The sequence below is a fragment of the Rhopalosiphum padi genome, chromosome 1 (genome assembly GCF_020882245.1).
Source record: "Rhopalosiphum padi isolate XX-2018 chromosome 1, ASM2088224v1, whole genome shotgun sequence".
Taxonomy (NCBI): Eukaryota; Metazoa; Arthropoda; class Insecta; order Hemiptera; family Aphididae; genus Rhopalosiphum; species Rhopalosiphum padi.
In genome coordinates, this window is record NC_083597.1 from 7,079,296 (window position 1) to 7,098,863 (window position 19,568).

Consider the following 19,568-nt stretch of genomic DNA (forward strand, 5'->3'; position numbering starts at 1 on the left):
TGAGTTCTATCAAAATGGATAATAATTTAAAATCCAGTGCTTTACTAAGATAACCTAAGATTACCTATACCTAAGGATTATGAAGCGTAAAAACATTGTCACCTCATATATTATGCTCCTCAACTACACAAAAAAAAAAAAAACCGTAAACGCTAATTAGTAAAATACGTTATGACTAGTGAGAAGCATACCGACATATTCTATAATATACACAGTTAGTGTGGTTTTCATCAAAACAGTCAACTAACCACAAGCCACGCTCAAACTGACTTAAACAGTATACATTTTTGGTGCACCACGCCCAATGTCTTCAGTTTTCATAAAATTATCTTAAAAGTATTAAAACCTAAGACCGAAGACAACTAAGAACCATCAATAGTGTTTCAGTCTGAACCTGCCACATTCCTCGATAACCAGCAATCGTTCTGCTGAGTATGAATAAATTCATTCAAAAAGGAAAACACAGGGATGAGCTTTTTCGTAAATCATCCTGTATACCCTGTATATAAATTATAAAATATTATGTACCTATATATAATAAATATTATAGTAAGTTTAAATAGTTATGTTCGTTCTAAAAACTTAAGATACATTATATACACTATAAAGTTTATATTACAGAGTCTCTTAATGTTAATTTATAATATTCTTTATTCGATTCATATATTAATATTATTTAATATACCATTTTATTTTTTTAAATAATGGTGCTTTCCGTTATCGCGTATGAAAAATAGTACGATACCGCTAAAAATTATTGAAACCAATATTAATTGAAATATTAAAATATTTCATATAATGAAATTATTCCATGAAATCAAAATACACAATTCAAATTAAAAATGTGTTTGTTACATCAATATAATTAAAAATAGCATTTATATAGTGATAATTTGTAAATATAATGCAATAATTTAAATATGAATGAAAACAGAATGAAAACTTACTACAAAATTGAATACTTTGGATAAAATATTTTACAAATAAAGCTTAATAATGTCCCACAATCTTGATTAAGATATATTTATTTATCTATAAATAACGATAATCGTGAAGAATATACAGCTAAATTCGTGTACGGTTATGAGATATTCAGTACTTTAAAATCTGTATGTGGTTTGTCCCATGCGTATTTTGTGCATTTTCGCGGTAATGGGTGACTCCCAAAAATAATGTAATAAGTAAAAAAAAAAAACAGGAATGAAAAATACTTCATCGTTGAACTTTTTGGTCTACATTCAAAAACATGACATTTTATGGGATGAAAGAAGAGTTCTTAAGTTGTTTGAAGTTAACTGGTGAATCTAAATAATGTATTCGCTCACATTTGTTTTGAAGCAAATGGGATTCAAAATGAAAGTATTTCTCAAACAAATAGTAATTATTGTACTTCTTAAAACATTTTTAAAACGAATTTAAATCATTTTTAAATGTATACAGTTTTTCATATTGTTGGGTTGCCAAATAAAAAAAAAATTAAACATTTTATCAAGTTCTCAACGCAAGGGATTTTCATTTTTAGATATATTAGGTTTTGTCCAGTGTAAAATGCTAAATTAAATCATTAAAACATAATACAATTTTGTTTTTTTTTTATTTTTAACTCATTGTATGAAAGATAAAAAACGACATGTACCGTAGAGAGTATTAAAAACACGTTTATATTTTTGTGGTTTACTCTAGGGAACATTTTTATATGAATACATTTTTATGATTATGATTATTTTACATTCGGAACGTTTTATTTTTTTTCGTAGTATTTTCTTTTATCATTTATTTTTATTAACTAGTCTTGTTCAGACTTTGCGCTTATACGGATCATAAACCACTGGTTTGGTTTAAATTCATTTATCATTTGCTAAGATGTGTGTCTAAAGTTTCAGTCGAATAGAACCATATAAATCTCATATAAATCATATCCACAGTCACTTGTTTCTTTAGAGAAATGTTTTTTTGGGTCATAAAAAAAACTATTTTTTGTACTCTGTGCGTAGAAATTGTATGATGATGATTATTATTGCTATTTTAACTTGCAATTACTATTCAACATAATTATTTTTCATATCTATATTTTTTCCATTGTACATTTTATTTTTATAAGTATTTTAAGTATTTGTACCTATTATATAATTATTAATAGTCGCGTGTTAAAAACATTAAAATTAAATAGTTAATTAAAAAAGTTTGGCTGTTTAAGTAAATTAATTACAGCGAACAGTTAAATAATAATAAATGGGAAAGGTTTCTTTGTCAAAAAAGATAAATTACTATAAGTGTTAAGCTCTTAAGATCTTAGAAAAAATGTATTTATGATTATAATAATTTTAATTTAATGATTATTTATTATAAATGTATTATTAACGCATCATATGATAATTTATAATTTTATTTAAATATTAATATTATTAATATAATAAATAATAATTGTATATGTACATAAGTTATTTTAAGTTAGATTTTTTCGATAAATTAATAAGAAATAAAGAAACATATTATATATTATGACATTTTAATTGAGAGAAAGAGAGAGAGAGTGAGATAGAATATATAATATATATATTTTTTTTTATCATGATAATTGGAAAAACAGGGGAGAATTGTGTTCAAATGTTTCGTAGTCGTAATGATTTTTTTTTTCATATCAGAAAATAAGATAGTTGCGAAGACGCTTTGTCCGAAGAGTATAGCACCGTACATACGAAGTCAACATATTGCATTGCTTTTTGCTGATGTAGAATTCAGATTCATCACAGGAAATTAATGGATATCTCCTTGATTCCGCGCTGGTAAGTAAATACCGTACACGGCAATGGCCATCGATAAATATGTCACATGTACGTTGTATTGTTCATGACTATACACGTAAACTGCAAGATACGACTTTGTGGCTTTTCGTGAGTATTTAGCTTAACCTACGTGAAGTGAGGAAGGTGATTTTTTTCATAATACAAACTATTGTGTATCTATGTTCGGGGGTGTAACGCACAATTCCCACTGCTGATCTTGATTAATGTCAGGAATTGAATTATTTAAACTGTCTACATCCACCGTGAACTAGGAGAATTGATTCAGTGATATCAAAGTCATCGGGGTTTTTTTTTTTTCATTGCTTCAAGAGAGAGACACGCGACAAAGAGAGATTATTTTCAGTCAAGTTCGAGTCATTGGTTACTGGTGACTGTGATTAACATACAATTTGTTATTTTTTGTGTTCGAATTTGTGACAAAAACGATGAGCAGTTTTAGGTGAAAGGTAACATTCAATATACCTGTGTGTAGATTATATTACATTTTAATAATATAATATTAGTGCTACTTTTTCTACTACTTTTTTTTGAAACAAAAAAAACCTTATTTTAAGAATAAAATAAAAATCCGTTATTTTGAGATGAAATATTAATAATATAATATTATAATGGACAACAAATATTTAACCGGGGTAAGATAGATTTTGATTCAACTCTTGCAGGGATTATATATCTACTATTGACATTAATTATTCATTGTTCTAATTATAAGAACTAATGAAACGATTGCTGTTACTAACGAAGATTCTAATGTAATAGTAATCCTATTGACTTACTCTTGACTTAATCGTAGGTTAACGACAAACAATTCTATAACACCGTTCTCATTGTTTATATAATTTGATGGTATTACGGTAAGCAAGATCAGCATCTATTCTATAGCTACCTTCCATTTGAACTATTATCCAAAGAACTTTAATGTTGTGACAAATTATTATTAATAAGGGTTAATAAACCTATCTGGATATTTAATGATATGTTATTCTACAAATGTTAAGTAATATATTTAGACAACAATACTATAATAATATTTAATTAACTTTGAAAGTTTGATAAATAGTTAATAGTTATAAATTAATTTCTAAAATGTCCAGACATTAAGAATAATTATGATTTAAATAATATGATTGTACGACGTATAGTGCATACCGCATATACATTCATCATTATTATGTTATGTGATCTTGTTAAGATATGTAAATTTATCAGAAGTTTATTTATAAGATTATAACTTTTGCATATTAGTTGTAACAGAGAGATTTCAATATGATTTAAAGATACATGGTTTTTAAATGTATACTCGTAGTAAATTTATTTTAATTTAAATAACTTTTTTTTCATATTTATAACAAAAGTAAATAACATTGGTATACAATGTATGTTTTCAACTGTAAATTGTAGTAAAAAAAAATTGTATGTGTGCGTATATCAACTATTGAATAATTAAATTATTCATCATTATTATTATTATTGTAAATAATAATAATAATATTATTTAAATCGTTATAAACATTAACATTTTTCACTCTGAAAGACGATTTTTCTTTGTTGAAAAATAATGTTATTCTTTTTCATGCATTTAGAACTATTATTACTTCTCATTTAAATTGTAATTTAATTCATGGTGGTTCATTTTATTAACTGTGCAAGATTAGTTGACATTATATTTGGCTTTAAAAATTGTTTCAAGTATCAAAATCGGTATTAAAAATATTTTCACTAATCCTTATGACAATTATTTATCAATTTAATACTTTAATAGGTAACAAATACAATTTTAATACATTGTAATTTAAATGATGATAATAACTATTTATCTACATGTACATATTTAAACAGGAATTTTGAATAGGTAAAATATTTAAATGTGTGTAAATAAAATAACAAAAAAAAAAAAAAAAAACATTAACTGTTGATGTATATTTATTGAAAGGTATGTATTAATCTTAAATTTTTAAAAAACATACGCTGTGCTTATTCCACTTCAATTTCTTATTTGTCATCTTTAAAAACAACTTTATGAAAATCCTGCATAATTATCATTTTACTGCAGGTAAATTTTGATATTATATGTAATGTGCGCATATGTTGGGTGTAAATTATATAGTAATAGACTATAAAAAATATAAATAATAATAGTTAATTAGTGTACCATAACATGGTGTGTTAATTATGTTTACTAAAGTTAAATCTATATAATACATTATACGACTATAATTCAATGTAAATTTGAAGTTATTCTGTCCATTGTAGTGTGTAATTTATAATTAACACGATGTCGTCTTTTGTTGTCTGGTGGTTTTATGGTATCAACATAATAATATCCCTTATGTCTAAAATTACTCCTATTGTATGCCCTGCGTATCTGTTATACTTCAGTGTTAATTAATACTTAAGAAAAACGTTGAATTTTTTTTTTCAATTTCATTAATTCGAATTTTATTGTTCGTAGTACTATATAGTTTTTTAATCACGTTTTCACTAAACAAGTAACATTGTACGGTGAATTGTTTGGTTATTATTGGTTTCAATTATATATTGTGTGCTTTGTAATAATCGAATATCATATAGATAATAGTAGTTTATAATGCTTGAAGGGCCTGGAAAACACGAAAACTATGTCAATCCGAGGAGATTTTATCGTCTGTCCGTCGCGGGCTTCACGTGTTCTACGTCTGTCGTCGGTATAGAATAAAACAATAATATTATTGTTTTCTGGTATTTCGTATTTTTCATCGATTGGTGGTCGTACAGCCTATATTTACGAGCTATACGCGATAAGAGTTTATTATCTACATAAAACACGACGTCGTCATACCGTGGCATATATATAATATATAAGTTTTTTTTTTTGGTCGACGTCCGGGAAACACCGTTAGATTTTTGAAAATAAATATGAACAACACACGCAAAAAAAAAAGACAAAAACGTTATTTCATTCCAGAGAAATGCAGAGCCCACTCTCCGAATTCGGCAAACCAGGGGGCGGCACTCCTGGCACGCGGACATGTTAATACAGCCCCCAGAAGTCGGGAGGGAGGGCAAATTCGGCTGCACGGGTCGGGGGTCGGGTCGGGCGCACAATGGACGAAAGTGTCATAAATTTTAAAAACGTGTCGTGTGGCGGTGGGTCCTCCTCTTCAAACCCCTATTCGCTCCCCCCCTTCCCGATCTACCAAACACCCCTTCATCAGACCTCAACACTCCCGGACCCTCTCCTACCGTGGTTGAGACCGTGTCGGATCACGCCGCCGCTGGTAGTTTGAGAATTTGTGTGTGGCGCCTACACTTTGTCGTCGGTGGTCGGGACCGCCGGAGAGGGCCGGCCAGCCAGTTCGTACGGACTTTTCGCAACAGTCAGACGTGCGCGCACCATTCGTCGTCGTGACGTCACCGCCGGAGTCTCGTTGTCGTCGTCCGCGAGTTTGCGTATATTTTTATCCGATGCAATTTTCGCACCCGTCCCCCTTCCAAAATCGGTGGATCAGACGCATTTTTGTCGTCAACCCATACGTTTTCCACATTGTCTCGTGTCAATAACAATATTATTTACCCGTCGTATTATTATTGTTATTATATTTTTGTTTTCGATATGCTCGTAGTCTGCACTGGTGTCGACTGATCGTGCAGTCTTGTCTGAATTGCCGTTTCTTGTCGGTAGGTAAATACTCAATAATTATATTCTAAAATACGGTGTCATCGTTGTTACACTCGAAGACGGACTCGATGTATCCCAAAATGTCAGGGCTACATGATTAGTAGTGATTGTATTTTTACGAGGTAACAGTGTAACTCGCGTGCGACTTTTGCGTTGAATTATGTTATTTATATAGTGTTATGCTATATATTGTTGGCTATGACGAGAGATATAATTGCACAAGTTTGATTTCTGTGCGACGAGGTTTAAGAGTTATATTAAATGTCGGTATTACATTGTTTAAATTGAACGGGACATAAAGAAATATAATGAAAATAGATATTTTTTTCCCTTTTTATTTATTATGTAATATTATAAGGTTATATTATTTTAAAACTAATTTAATAATTTAAATTGAGAAACAAACGATATAGAAAATATGTATTATGAAGTATAAATGTTATAGTTTTATTTTATTTTATACTTAGACGTGTGACGGTCAAATTAAAAACGTTTCGATTAAATTTTGACTGTTGAAAAAAAATAAACATATCATGTATCGAAAACAGTTTAGGTAGGTAGTTTTTTAAAATTTAGACAGCAAATTAATATTTAAAAAAAAAAACCAGAATATAAACCTATAATTATTATTTTTAGTATATATATATATGTTGTCTGTGCTTGAAGAGAAAAAATATATTTTAAATCAAATATTTAATAAAGTAATTTTCAATTTTTATGCGATTGTTTATAATAATGTTACGTGCAGCTAAATCGTTGTTGAAGAATTATTTTAATTTCATTTTTTTTGTTCTAAAAAAAAAAGCTACACGTTTATTGTTCTAAAATAGTTCAGTGTTTATCAAGATATTTAAACTAGGTATTTAATATATAACATGTTATAAAAAAATCTGTATTATATAGCTTTTATTTATATTATATTGCGTTCACTAAGTAGAAACGCCTTTCATAAGACTGGAAAGATAACATTAAGTCACGACATGATAAAAGTCGGGTATTAAACGCTACACAATAGATTAATGGGAATTTAGACACGCGAATTGAAACTGTTATTAAAAAAATTAATACATCATAAAATACTTTTAACAATTTATTTTTAAAATAAATATTATAGTATTTGATTAGAACACATTCGGTTGCATGATGAACTTCATGTCTTGGATCATCGAAATAGTTCGTATTAATTAAAAACAGTTAACCGACGCTTTAAAAAGTTTTTGATCATCCATTATCGGTGCCAAATTTAATAATGCTTCGCAAAAAGTTTCTCTCGTTCAATTTGTAAGATAACAGAGATCGAATTATTTTTAATTTAATTTAACATATTTAAACTATTTCTGTTTTTTACTACGTTTAATTTTAAACTAGAAGTCCTCTTCAATTACAATTTGTATTACTCAAAAAAAAAAAAGGCACAGAACACATAATATGCCGAATTTCAGTTGTTTTATTTAAGTAACTTATTATATTTTCAATACGTTAAAATAATAAATATCATGTGCTGGTAATATAAACATTTTAAGTACTAATTTTAGTTAAATTAATTTTTTTTTATCCAGTTTAAAAAAATAAGAAACTGAACAGTACCTAAAAATTTATCTTTTACATTATATTTCGATTTTTATTTTACATAACAATAATATCTATACAATTTTATTCTAGGTATATAGAATAAATACGTCGGTCATAACGTTATCCATCTTATTGACCTATTTATTTAATGTTCATTGTGAACCATAAAAATACTGATTTGCATTTAATTTTAGGTTCCCTTATGTTAACCAACTAGTAGGTACATTATAACATTATATTCATATTAATTATTCTTTTAAGTTTATTACATGTAGGTAGGTACTTAGTATGGTTTGTGTGATTTTTTTTTTAACATTTAACATTAATAATTCCGAAAAAAATGATTTAATCTTTCTGAAAATATATTATTTTTTATCGTAATAATTTAATTTTTCTTTCTATTAATTATAGGTTAATATTCTAAATTTAGTTCAGTGGAATGAAGTTGTAATAGGGTACCTCAGATGTTTGTCTACTACTCTGCTCAACTCAACTTGAAATACTTACAACTGGGTAATAAGCTACACCATTAAAATGTTATTCAAAAAGATTCTCAAAAATAGTTTTTGCTTTAGAATAGAAAACTAAAAATATATATCATTCAATATTATGTAACAGTTTTTTTCAAACTAGGGGCCAAGGCTTCTAAGGGGGCCGGGGTTATATGACTGGTGGGCCGTGAAATATATAATATATACTTAACCTAATTTTGGTGCGTATTTTCACATTAAATCTAAGGGGAAGGGCTCTATGAAAAAAAAAGATTGAGAAGTACTGCTATAAAGAACTTAAAAATGATAATGATAAAAATAGATTATTTTCAATGTCTTGTATACAAAAAGTATATTTTCAAAAACGTATTTTTGAGATAATAGATGTTTTCTAATAAAATAATCATTCCGTGTTAACTATATTCAATACATTATAAAATTAGTTATGCCCACTATTTCTTGGTTAAAAATGTATTTATTTACTAATTTTTATTATTTATCTTAATTTTCCTAATTAAATTATTTTGTTCAGTTTTAAGTTTTTTTTAATTTTAAATTATATTGGACATTTTCATGTTGAATAGATAGTTCTAACGAATGGTTATGATTTTATATGGATAGGTATAGTATATACATATATATTGTTTTAAAATAATGCAAAAAGGGAACATACAGATTTTTTATTGATTTTACATATTTAATTACTAGCATTGTAGATTATGAATGTATGTATCCTGTATTATTATCCATATTAATTTAATTATACCACAATTACTTCATACTTTCTTAGTTACGTTAAATACTCGTAGTTATGAACAGTATGTTCTTGGACTATAATATTATTGTCGTTGGCATTTTAACAAAAAATAATAATGTGATCAATACTAAAGTTATATGATTTATCACGGAGAATAACGATGTTGATTAAATAACATAAATTATAAATATTTTGTTAAAAATTAAACAATCCTATAATACGTGACTGTTGAGTTTCCGAGAATTGTGTAAGGTATTGAAAAATCACATATTCCATGATCGTCGCAATGCTTAACCTAACTTCAGAAAATTTTGATCTTGAATTTTAAAATACATTTTGAAATTTAATACTTTAACCTTATTTTTATTATAGTCACTGAAATACGTTAAAATCGTTTGCCTTATTTATTTTGTTTTCTTAAGATAAAAAATAATGGCTATCATTGTACCTTTATATTTCGTTTTCCTTTTCAATAAATGTCATATATCTTTTATGTCTTACAGCAGCACATATTATATTCCTTTTCTTATTATTATTCTCATATTCATTGTAAATTATGACTACACAGTTGAGATGTATTTATAATTTATGATCTGACATCTGTACTCGTCTTTACTTTTGAAAACTGTCCCTGCGTTATAGTGTCAAATAATTAAATGATTTTTTTAGCATTTTATTTTCATGCTAAATTTGAAAAAAGAATATACTTCATAATTTATTATTATTCATAAATAATAAAAAGCATGTGTCTAAATTTGTAAATTGTTGAACATCCAAAATAATTATTAAATGTGTAAATTAGTTTTTAATTCCGTGGAACTGATAAATTATTTAGATACTTAAAGTGTATGAATGTATTATTACTTATTAGTTGATTTAAAAATATTTCAGATTTAAATTGTTTTTAATTGTTGTATTGTGCAAATAGTATAATTGGTTTGTTTGAATGATTTACAAAAAGATCTTTATTTGGGTATATAATATAGAAAAAACATTACTAACAATTAAATAGATGGATATTTGTTTTTGAATTATTGATTTTCATATATAATATTATAATATTATATTTTTTAAATTGTATTAAAACTAAATATACTCACTTTTGATACTATTATCATTATATAATTATTAGTTTTACTATACTCTATTATTTAGTTTACTATTAATCGTCTAATATGGATTAATAATACTTACATAATATTATAATTTTATTCACTTGTTTATGCATAAAACGGACTTTTTATTGCTACAATTCAAGAAATAGCAATATAATATTCATTTTTCAAACAACTTTTAATAGTTTTGTTTATTTTATTCAATATTAGTTTATATTCTTATAAACTACTTATTAATCGAATAGCAAACAAAATCTTTATCGTAAAATTGTGTATATTTTTTCAGTTAGATTAGTCGTTTTAAATTTGTAACACAATTATATTACATTTGTATGAAAAATTAACAAAAATATTTTATTACCTAGTTATATGTTAAAATAATTTTGTCTAAAAATGAAAAACATTTAGATTTTTAGTATCGATGGCCCTAAGATAAGGAGAATGCTTTTTTTTTTTAAAAAATAAAAAAAAATATTTTCGTGATAATATCTGGTTCAATTTAGTAAAAAACTTTTACAAAAACTTTGCTCCTCGCAATAATATTCTACTGTATATTGTTGCCCGGGCCACATTGTTCATTTTTTTTTTTTTTTTACTAGAAGTCGCTGCTCACAGTATTCTTCGAGTTATATTATGTCCTTAAGCTTCCTACAGTCCTTCCTTACCCATCCAATCCCTCACACTATTTCAAACTTATAAATTAATGTTTTTATCTTTAACGTCTTTTTCGACGATAACCACCGATACCACTACCATTCCTCTGTTTCTCTTATTTGCTCCTATCGAATATTGTGCAATAAAAAAATCATTCATGTATCTAAATTGAACGGTGGCCAAGATCCTGGGAAGTCATAAACATAAATTATATTTAAAATCGCCTATATGTGTGCTATGGGGATATATCAGACAACAGAGAAATGAGCTGCCGAAAATGAATGAAAAAAACTTGCACACAATGTATGTCTGAAAAGTAGACGGTCTGGGTATTATTGTTATAGTACGTTCCTCGTAGTTTGTTCAACTAGACATAAATTTTAAACGTCAACGGGTTTTTCGGATTATTATTTGAAAATATATTTTTGTTGCATTATTTTTTATTTCAAATCACGTACGGGTCCTTCAGTGAATAGCTTTTTCTTTATTTTCTTAACCTCTTCTCACCACACAATGCCAATTGACTTTTGAAGCCTTAAACAACTTCAATAATAATAATAATATGCCAGCTGTTTATTCACTATGTACAAGTGTAGTCGATATTATCTACTTGGACCGTCATCCTTTGTCATTTCATTATTTTCTCAGAGATCTAAAAAAAAAAAAAAAAAAAAATGATTTATTCAATTTGTTGTCGTAAAATTTGTATTATATTATTATACTTGTTTGGTATTATATTGCATTTTTAAAACCATTACACTGTTAAACTGAAATGAAAATGATGTAATATATTTTTCACAAAATAACGATGTAAAATTTGTGAACTATCTAGAATTTATTTTCAAGCAGATTATAAAAACGTTAAGTGGTACTTGTTAAATAATATTTTATAATATTGTATATAGATAATAAATAAGGAATAAGGATTTTTTTTAGTAATTTGTTTAACTCGTTAAAATATTATTTTATGAAAGTTGGTATTTATAATTAGGTCCTAACATAATACCTACTACTATAATTAAATTATACGAGTATAAGCAAAATGTTAATTTTTATGTGAAATTTTAAATAATTTAAGTAACGTATATCTTAATTACATACCTAGTTATCTATAAAATATATGATAATATACATTTAGTTTTTAAATGTATAATAAAATACCTCAGATTAGGTTACTAATACGTTCTGCACATTTTAAGTTTTATTCACATTTCTGTAGTAAAGTATTATAAACAATTTAATACTTATAAAAAGCTTATATTGATTCAACCTTAATTTTATTTTACATAAATCATATATATAAATACAATACATTCAAAAAAAAAAATTAGATTTTTTTTTAATAAATATAGGCTGATAAATTGATGTTAATTATGTAAATTGCATAGTCACTTTTGAAAAAAATCTAATTCATTTTCTATTTTGCTAGTCCTTATTGTGTTGAGGTCCGTATCGATTTTCTAATGCTTTCAGAGATATTATTTTATTATAATATATTTTACTGATAGTATAGTTCAACACGTCAACAACGCCCATTGCTCAGAACTCAGTTAACTTCCCATGGGACGTGTGTAAATCGTGTTTTTTTCCATGTAGTTTTCGGTTCGTCCTTCGTATGCAATACGTGTGGGTGGTAATGTGATACTTAGGGCGGTACGTTTTGAGAAATGACATAGAGGTATAGGATGATCGTAATCTGATTTAAATTATTGGACAACGGCGACGACGATGACAACGAAATGAAACGAAATTAATAATAATGGCGCGAATATGTTTCTAGCTCATTATTGATGACATTTGAGCATTGTCTGGCTTTTCATATTAGTCCTTTGCAAAATAAAGACTAGAGAAAAGAGTGTATATAACCATAGTGGTAATTTATTTTATATATAAAAATATCTTTTATATCGTTTTATCCGTAGTATCGTTGGACTGGTGCAATTGTCAATTGGTGCAATCGAACAAATAATAACTTTATTGAACCAACAACCGTATAAAATCCAGTAATGCAAAGAACAATATAGTCTGGAAAAATAAATAAGTTTTTATTATTGTGGTTTAAAAATTTGTCTATAAAAGGAAATACACGAGTTAATTTAATAAAAATAAAAAAATAATATTTTAACTGCGACATTTTATTGTAAAAAAACATTATAGCTCATAAAAAATACAAAAGTATTTTTCTAATTATTATTATATTGAATTTAAGAAAAACATAGTACAAATAATTATAGAAATAAAAAAAAATATTAGATTCTTTATATTATCTAAAATATTTTTCTAGTTCATGATTAAACGACAACTCTATAAATGCATAATGAATCTTGAGTAAACTATTATCAAACTCTTGATGCAACAACAAAAATTAACATTAAATAGCTTAATTAAATACTAGCAATATGATTTTCTCTTGCCATCCACAATCACACCATTAATTAGAAACAAAATTTTTTTTATCGGATTCAAGAATAGATGCAGAAAATTCGAATAATATTAGTTAAAACGTTGTATTAGTGTAAAACTAAACGAATTATGCTGTTTCCGATAGAATTTGATTATTTTCATGTAGACTAAATGTATTTTTGATATATTCTCACATATATATGTTAAGGACGCATATTTTATTTTCTGAATGTGTGCAATGTTCGGAATATTTACTAGGTATATTATTATTCAGAATTAACATTACAGAGGGTATATCCTAATCGATATTTAAAGGTTCAATAAGTTTGTTTATTATTATATTTATTCAATGTATTTTGTTACAAACATTATTATCTGTTTTTACAAATCATGTTTATTGCTAATCTTGTTTTATTTGACTAAGTAAGTTTTACAGTAGAATTAGAGAGTGGATTGTTAACCCAAATCTGTACCCTTATAATCACTTTGGTAACTTTCATAGAATCCTCAAGCTTCGTAAAGCAATTTTCGGATTTCAGACATCGAGTGACTTCCAAATGATCGTTCATTTTAGTTTCTTGTTAATTAAGTTTGCTAAGAAAAAAGTGAATATGTGTTTCGGACTTCAATGAATTATTTGTTTTTTAGAAAAAAAAAATATTTTCGACTAATAATTTATTTTTAATTTATTTTAAAATCTAATTGGTTTAAATATGAATGATTGATGACCCTTCAAAAATGTTAAAAATTCATCTAAATTATCTCTTATAATTATTTATTGTTTTTACATAGTATTGATAGAATTTAGTTTAATTACAGTAACCGTCTAACAAATTGTGATTTACTGTTTATATTTTAATTAAACGTAGGCAAAATGTACGTATTTAATTTTATACGAAATGTATATGTATATAATTTAATATAAGCATAACATTTTGTAAAACATATTGTTTTTTTTTTATCCTCAATTTAATAATAAACAAAATAAAAAAAATAATTATTTTAATTCGCGATTTGAATTTACTTTTATATTTTATCTCTTTTTAAGTTCTAGAGTTATTTTAAATTACTTTAACATACGCCCAATGTTTTAAATAAACTAATATTTTTTAAAACATTAAACTTTGTAGGACATAAATATTTTTGTTATACTTGAATGATTAGGTATTCATGAAAGCGTATTAAACAAAAGATAACTGAACTATGTTTAAAATTAGAACTTTATGAGAACTTTTTTAAGAGGCATATGTACTCGTATTATAAACAATATAATTAAATGTCTTGTATACTTGAATCTTACACGGGAAGTTAAAATATGTTATAAAATAATTCACTTAATTTTATGCAAAATAATGTAATATAATATATTGTATTACATACTTTTTGCATATTTCAAAATAAGTTGTTATTAAATATTTTTCAAAGGTATAGCATTGTATTTTATACATAACAACTAAAGATATTATTATGTGTAAATTAATTGTATTTTTGATTTTTTAATGAGCATTTTTTAACCTGCAACGAACATATTTATTATTTAATGTATATTTGATATTTTTTTCTTATTCAAAGCCTTACATTTCCAAAGCAACATGCCTTTAATACATTAAAATTTATCTAACTTTTATCCTTAATATAGTTTTTACTAAATAATACACTAAAACATTCCGTATTAATTTTAAACTTAATTATCGAGATATAATTATTTATGTTCGAATAAATATTTTCTTTATTGAAAAAGCCACATATTTCTAGCGGGTACTTATTATTTGTATTATTATACAAATGTATATAATATGTGTACTGTATAGTATATAACAATTAATATTCGCATACAATAGCATTTGATCGGATTGTTGAGCATTTTAGCTGGCTTCTGTCCCGACTGCGTGTGCTTTCCAAAGCTATAAACTTTCGCAGAAGACAGCACAATCGAATGTCGATCGATAAAATATAATCCGTTCGGAGGAAACCGAGATTTACGTGCGGATTTCGCCTGATCGAAAACTTCGCCGACGGCTCATGGCAGTTATCAAGTGGTCTCTGGGAATCGCAGGATGGCTGTTGTACAACTACGCGTGCCTAACAGCACTGTACGCCACCGCCATTATTACATGTGAGTGCTCCGGATACGCGGGCGCAAACAATAATATTATTGTCGTCCCGTTATCAGAGATGAATGGAATCGAGGTTTGGCATCGGCACTATAAAATCCTCGAACGGTGGTCGTCAGGTTATTATCCGCTGTTTGTTGGTTTAGGTTAAAAATAAAACGGCAAACAAATAATTCAAACGATTAATTGACCGTTGTGAAAAAAATGTGGTGAGAGAGAGGAAATTACTACTAAACACCGACAATTATTATTCCGCAGTAGTTCAACGATAAAGCAAACGCACTAGAATTTTTTTTCAAATTTTCAACGTCAAACTCGGAGGAAGTCGCATCAGCTATTGATCTCGATTACGTTTAACAAGGCATGAGTGCATGTTTTAATACACATGTTCTGTATTCGATTCCCCAATACAGGGTACATCAAGTATCCTAACCACAATATATTTGTTAAGAATTAATTTATTCAAATTCTGATTTTCGGAATTGTTAAGCACAAATACCATGTTTTTAAATACTTGAGTTTTTTATTATAACACCATAAAAGTATGCTGTGATAATATCAACGTGATAACCCTTTTTCCTGAAGTTGCTAACAGAACGACTTTAAATAGAATTGAAAAATCTAAATATTTAAGAAAGATTGTCTATAAATATACTTAAAAATCCAAAAATTCAGAATTTGAGAAAAATTATTACTCTAGGAAAAATAGGGGTAAGCCTGCTTAATAAATCGATCTGTTCATAAGAATGTCCGCACATAAACAAGTTATAACTACAACACTAATAATATATGCAGCAGATAATATGTGGTTGATAAATTTCTGTGTGTGGTTTTTATCTATCGATATTGTGTTATTTGTCTGACACGTTTTTGCAATTAAATAGTGTCATGCAACTGATTATTTCTACACATATATGTATTTAAAATTTATATTCAACCAGAATTATAGGTCAACGGTGTCTCGACACTTTAAACTTTTGAACAAGTTTATTACCTATATAATCATTATCCATAGTTATTGATGGTAGCCTCGGTACATTTTACAATAATATACGTTGATTTGAGTGTTCTAACAAATACTGGTAAAAATATATCTACTATCAAATATTTTTTTACATTAAATGTTTTATCAGATTTTAATAAGTTTAAATAATTTTGAATGGCACTCAATCGAGATTATCCATGTTCATATTTTAAGATAATTTTTTTTAACACTTTAATCGCGCGTAGAACGACAATATTATATTATTTACAAGTGAACGGTATAATATGTAAATCATATTGTTATTATTATTCATCTTAAATTCCTTTAACTTGTTATTCAATAATGTAGTTTATCATCGAAAAAAATCTACTTTGTCATTTGTATAATTCAAAATGATAACTATAAACCAGTGTTTAGAAACATAATATGACTTATTTTATAAGGATTTCACATTCAAGAAGTTTTGTAGGGTATTTGTATATTCAAGCATTACCAAAAAGAAATGAAAATGAAATAAATGAAAACATATGAAACAAAAACAAATGAAAATAAAGATTTTAAACACATTTGATTGTATCGCTATTTTATTTTAAATAATCATATATTTTAAAAACTTAACACTAGAATGCATAATGACAAAGAATATATCTGTGTTAGCTCCGTTGTTTAAAATATGTGTTGTTCAAGTAATTTCAAGTAAGAAATGGACGGTCGATAACAACGACATAGGTACTTGCACGAATGCGACTACCATACGACTTATACATAATACATTTTAATTACAATACTTATTTTGAATGATTTCTACATAAAGAGTTAATTTTTTATAATTATGACAACACTCGCTACTTATACATTTTAGAAAAGCAACCTAATGTTGAAAAAACACTGTTCTCAAATAACTGACAAAATGTATTCTTCGAATGGAAATTTAAGAAGATGCATATTAATAATACATCGATTATTTGTAAGTTTTAGTATAGAACAATAGCTTACTATTATTATATTTAACGGTTATCAGGACGTATTCACTACGATAGTCCAATCAGTGTACAATTATGTAATATTGAATTTATAATATATTTTTTAAGTTTTTTTTTTTGTCGATTTGTATATAATTTCATAGAAATTCGTACCTACATGCAATAAAATAATATATTATAAGACACGGGTAATTAATAAAAAAATGTTTTTATTGGTGCTTTGAATTCGAAAATAATTAATAAATAATAATTAATATAGTTAACATAGTATGTTGTAGGCTATTTTTTGAGATGTAATTTACAATTTACTTATTAATTTGTTAAAAAAGTAATGAACTAAATGCATCACCGAATCGTCGAATGAAATATAAAATAATAAAAAATAAAATCAAAGTAACGATAGTAATATACATTTTAAAATTGAAAATAAAATGGACCAATAATTAATTCAAAAAACATTTTAATTTACATTTTGAATTATTACAATCGGTAAAGTAAAATTACAGTGAGTATTTCCTTTTATTGCTTTATTATAATCACTATACAATGCAAGTACATTAAAATTAATGATTATAATAATAATAATAATAATAATTATATTGCTGAAATAAAAATGTAACTATCATAAAAAAAAGGATATATACTATTTCGTTGAAAAGTGGTATAACGATGGTAGTTAGTTATTTCAGTATTTACGATTTAATATATCTACAAAACAGTAGAAAATAAAATTAGTTAAATAAATAATTTTCAATATGAATGTTTTATAGGTTTATATGGCAGTTATAATAATTGTTACTATTTAACCCAAATTGGTATAGTATATAAAGTATAATAAAAAAAATAGTTCAAATGGGTATTATTGCATATTTGAGAGTATATTCAAATTTTATGAGATTGATAATATTATGTGATACGTGAATATAATAGCCAATTGTGGGTTTCACAGTCTAGTTGGGTTTTATTTATGTATCATTTGTTTCGACAATTTTATATTATTAAAATAATTTTTACAAATGTGGTAAAATGTAAATAAAAATCGGGCGTTTAATATAAAGATAAGATTATATTAATTAATAAACAATTTAATTTTAAAATTTAAAAGCTATTACAAACTATTCAGTTTTAATTAAACGTTTGGTTAGGTAAAAAAATGTAAAAAAAATAAATACGTATACAAATATACTCTTTTCACATTGTCTAAAAAAAGAATAATTATTCAGTAAATTATATTTTTTTTGTTTATAGAGATTTTATGTTAATATTTATTAGGTATTAAACTTTTGTTTTATATTATTCTGAGTTTGGAAACTATTTTTAAATATCTAGTCGTTATGTTATTAAACATTTATTTTTCGAATTTAAATGTATGGTTTTAGCACATTCGATTAACTTATACCGGTAACCACAAATTGTAATCAAAATTTGAGCAGAAAACAACAATTGAATACTTCACTGATGCATTATTTCTGAGCAATTAATTACATATGTTTTTATATTTTTTATCAGCAACCATATTAAACGTCACCGGCGCTGTTCGGTGATACGAATCTAAAACGTTGGCGGCACTTTAATTTTGCACGACAAGCAGTTACGTTTTTCCTTAGAAATTTAATTATATCCTGAAAACGTGTGCACTACGAACAGATAATTTCTTGTAATACGTCTTATTAAATACACAGAGATACTGCGAATGAACTTCGATGAAAACATAACAATATTATAGCGATCGGTAATTGATTACAAAAATGGCGAATGAGGCGTAATTAGCTGCTGTATGATCAGCTGGGATGTATCTAAGCTAACTGTTATTGCGGTATATTTATACGCCGATATGGTATTGCAGAAAAAAACTAATCTTGATGGAGAAAAGAAAAAAAATATTTATATTATTCGAGCACTGCATCCGATCGCGCAAAACGTGATCAACGACTATAATAGCAGCGGACGTTACGCTCAGATTTTAATATAATATAATGAAATATTTGTGCGGCAGTGGCGTGTAATCGGCGCGCGTACGAGAAGCGTC

General features: G+C 26.3%; 1 protein-coding gene across 3 annotated transcripts in view; it reads left to right on the forward strand.

Moving 5' to 3' along the window:
- The window catches only part of LOC132922926 (prolyl endopeptidase FAP-like), a 223,056-nt gene that overhangs the window by 53,144 nt on the left and 150,344 nt on the right, over positions 1 to 19,568 (forward strand). The window contains exon 1 of one of the 3 annotated variants that reach the window (XM_060986699.1): positions 6,118 to 6,468. The exons of 1 other annotated variant lie outside the window; for it this stretch is intronic. The gene's annotated coding sequence lies outside the window, so the exon portion shown is untranslated. Of the gene's footprint in view, positions 1 to 6,117; positions 6,469 to 19,568 lie in introns of those variants that run through there. One more of the 3 variants, XM_060986691.1, reaches the window with a different exon arrangement.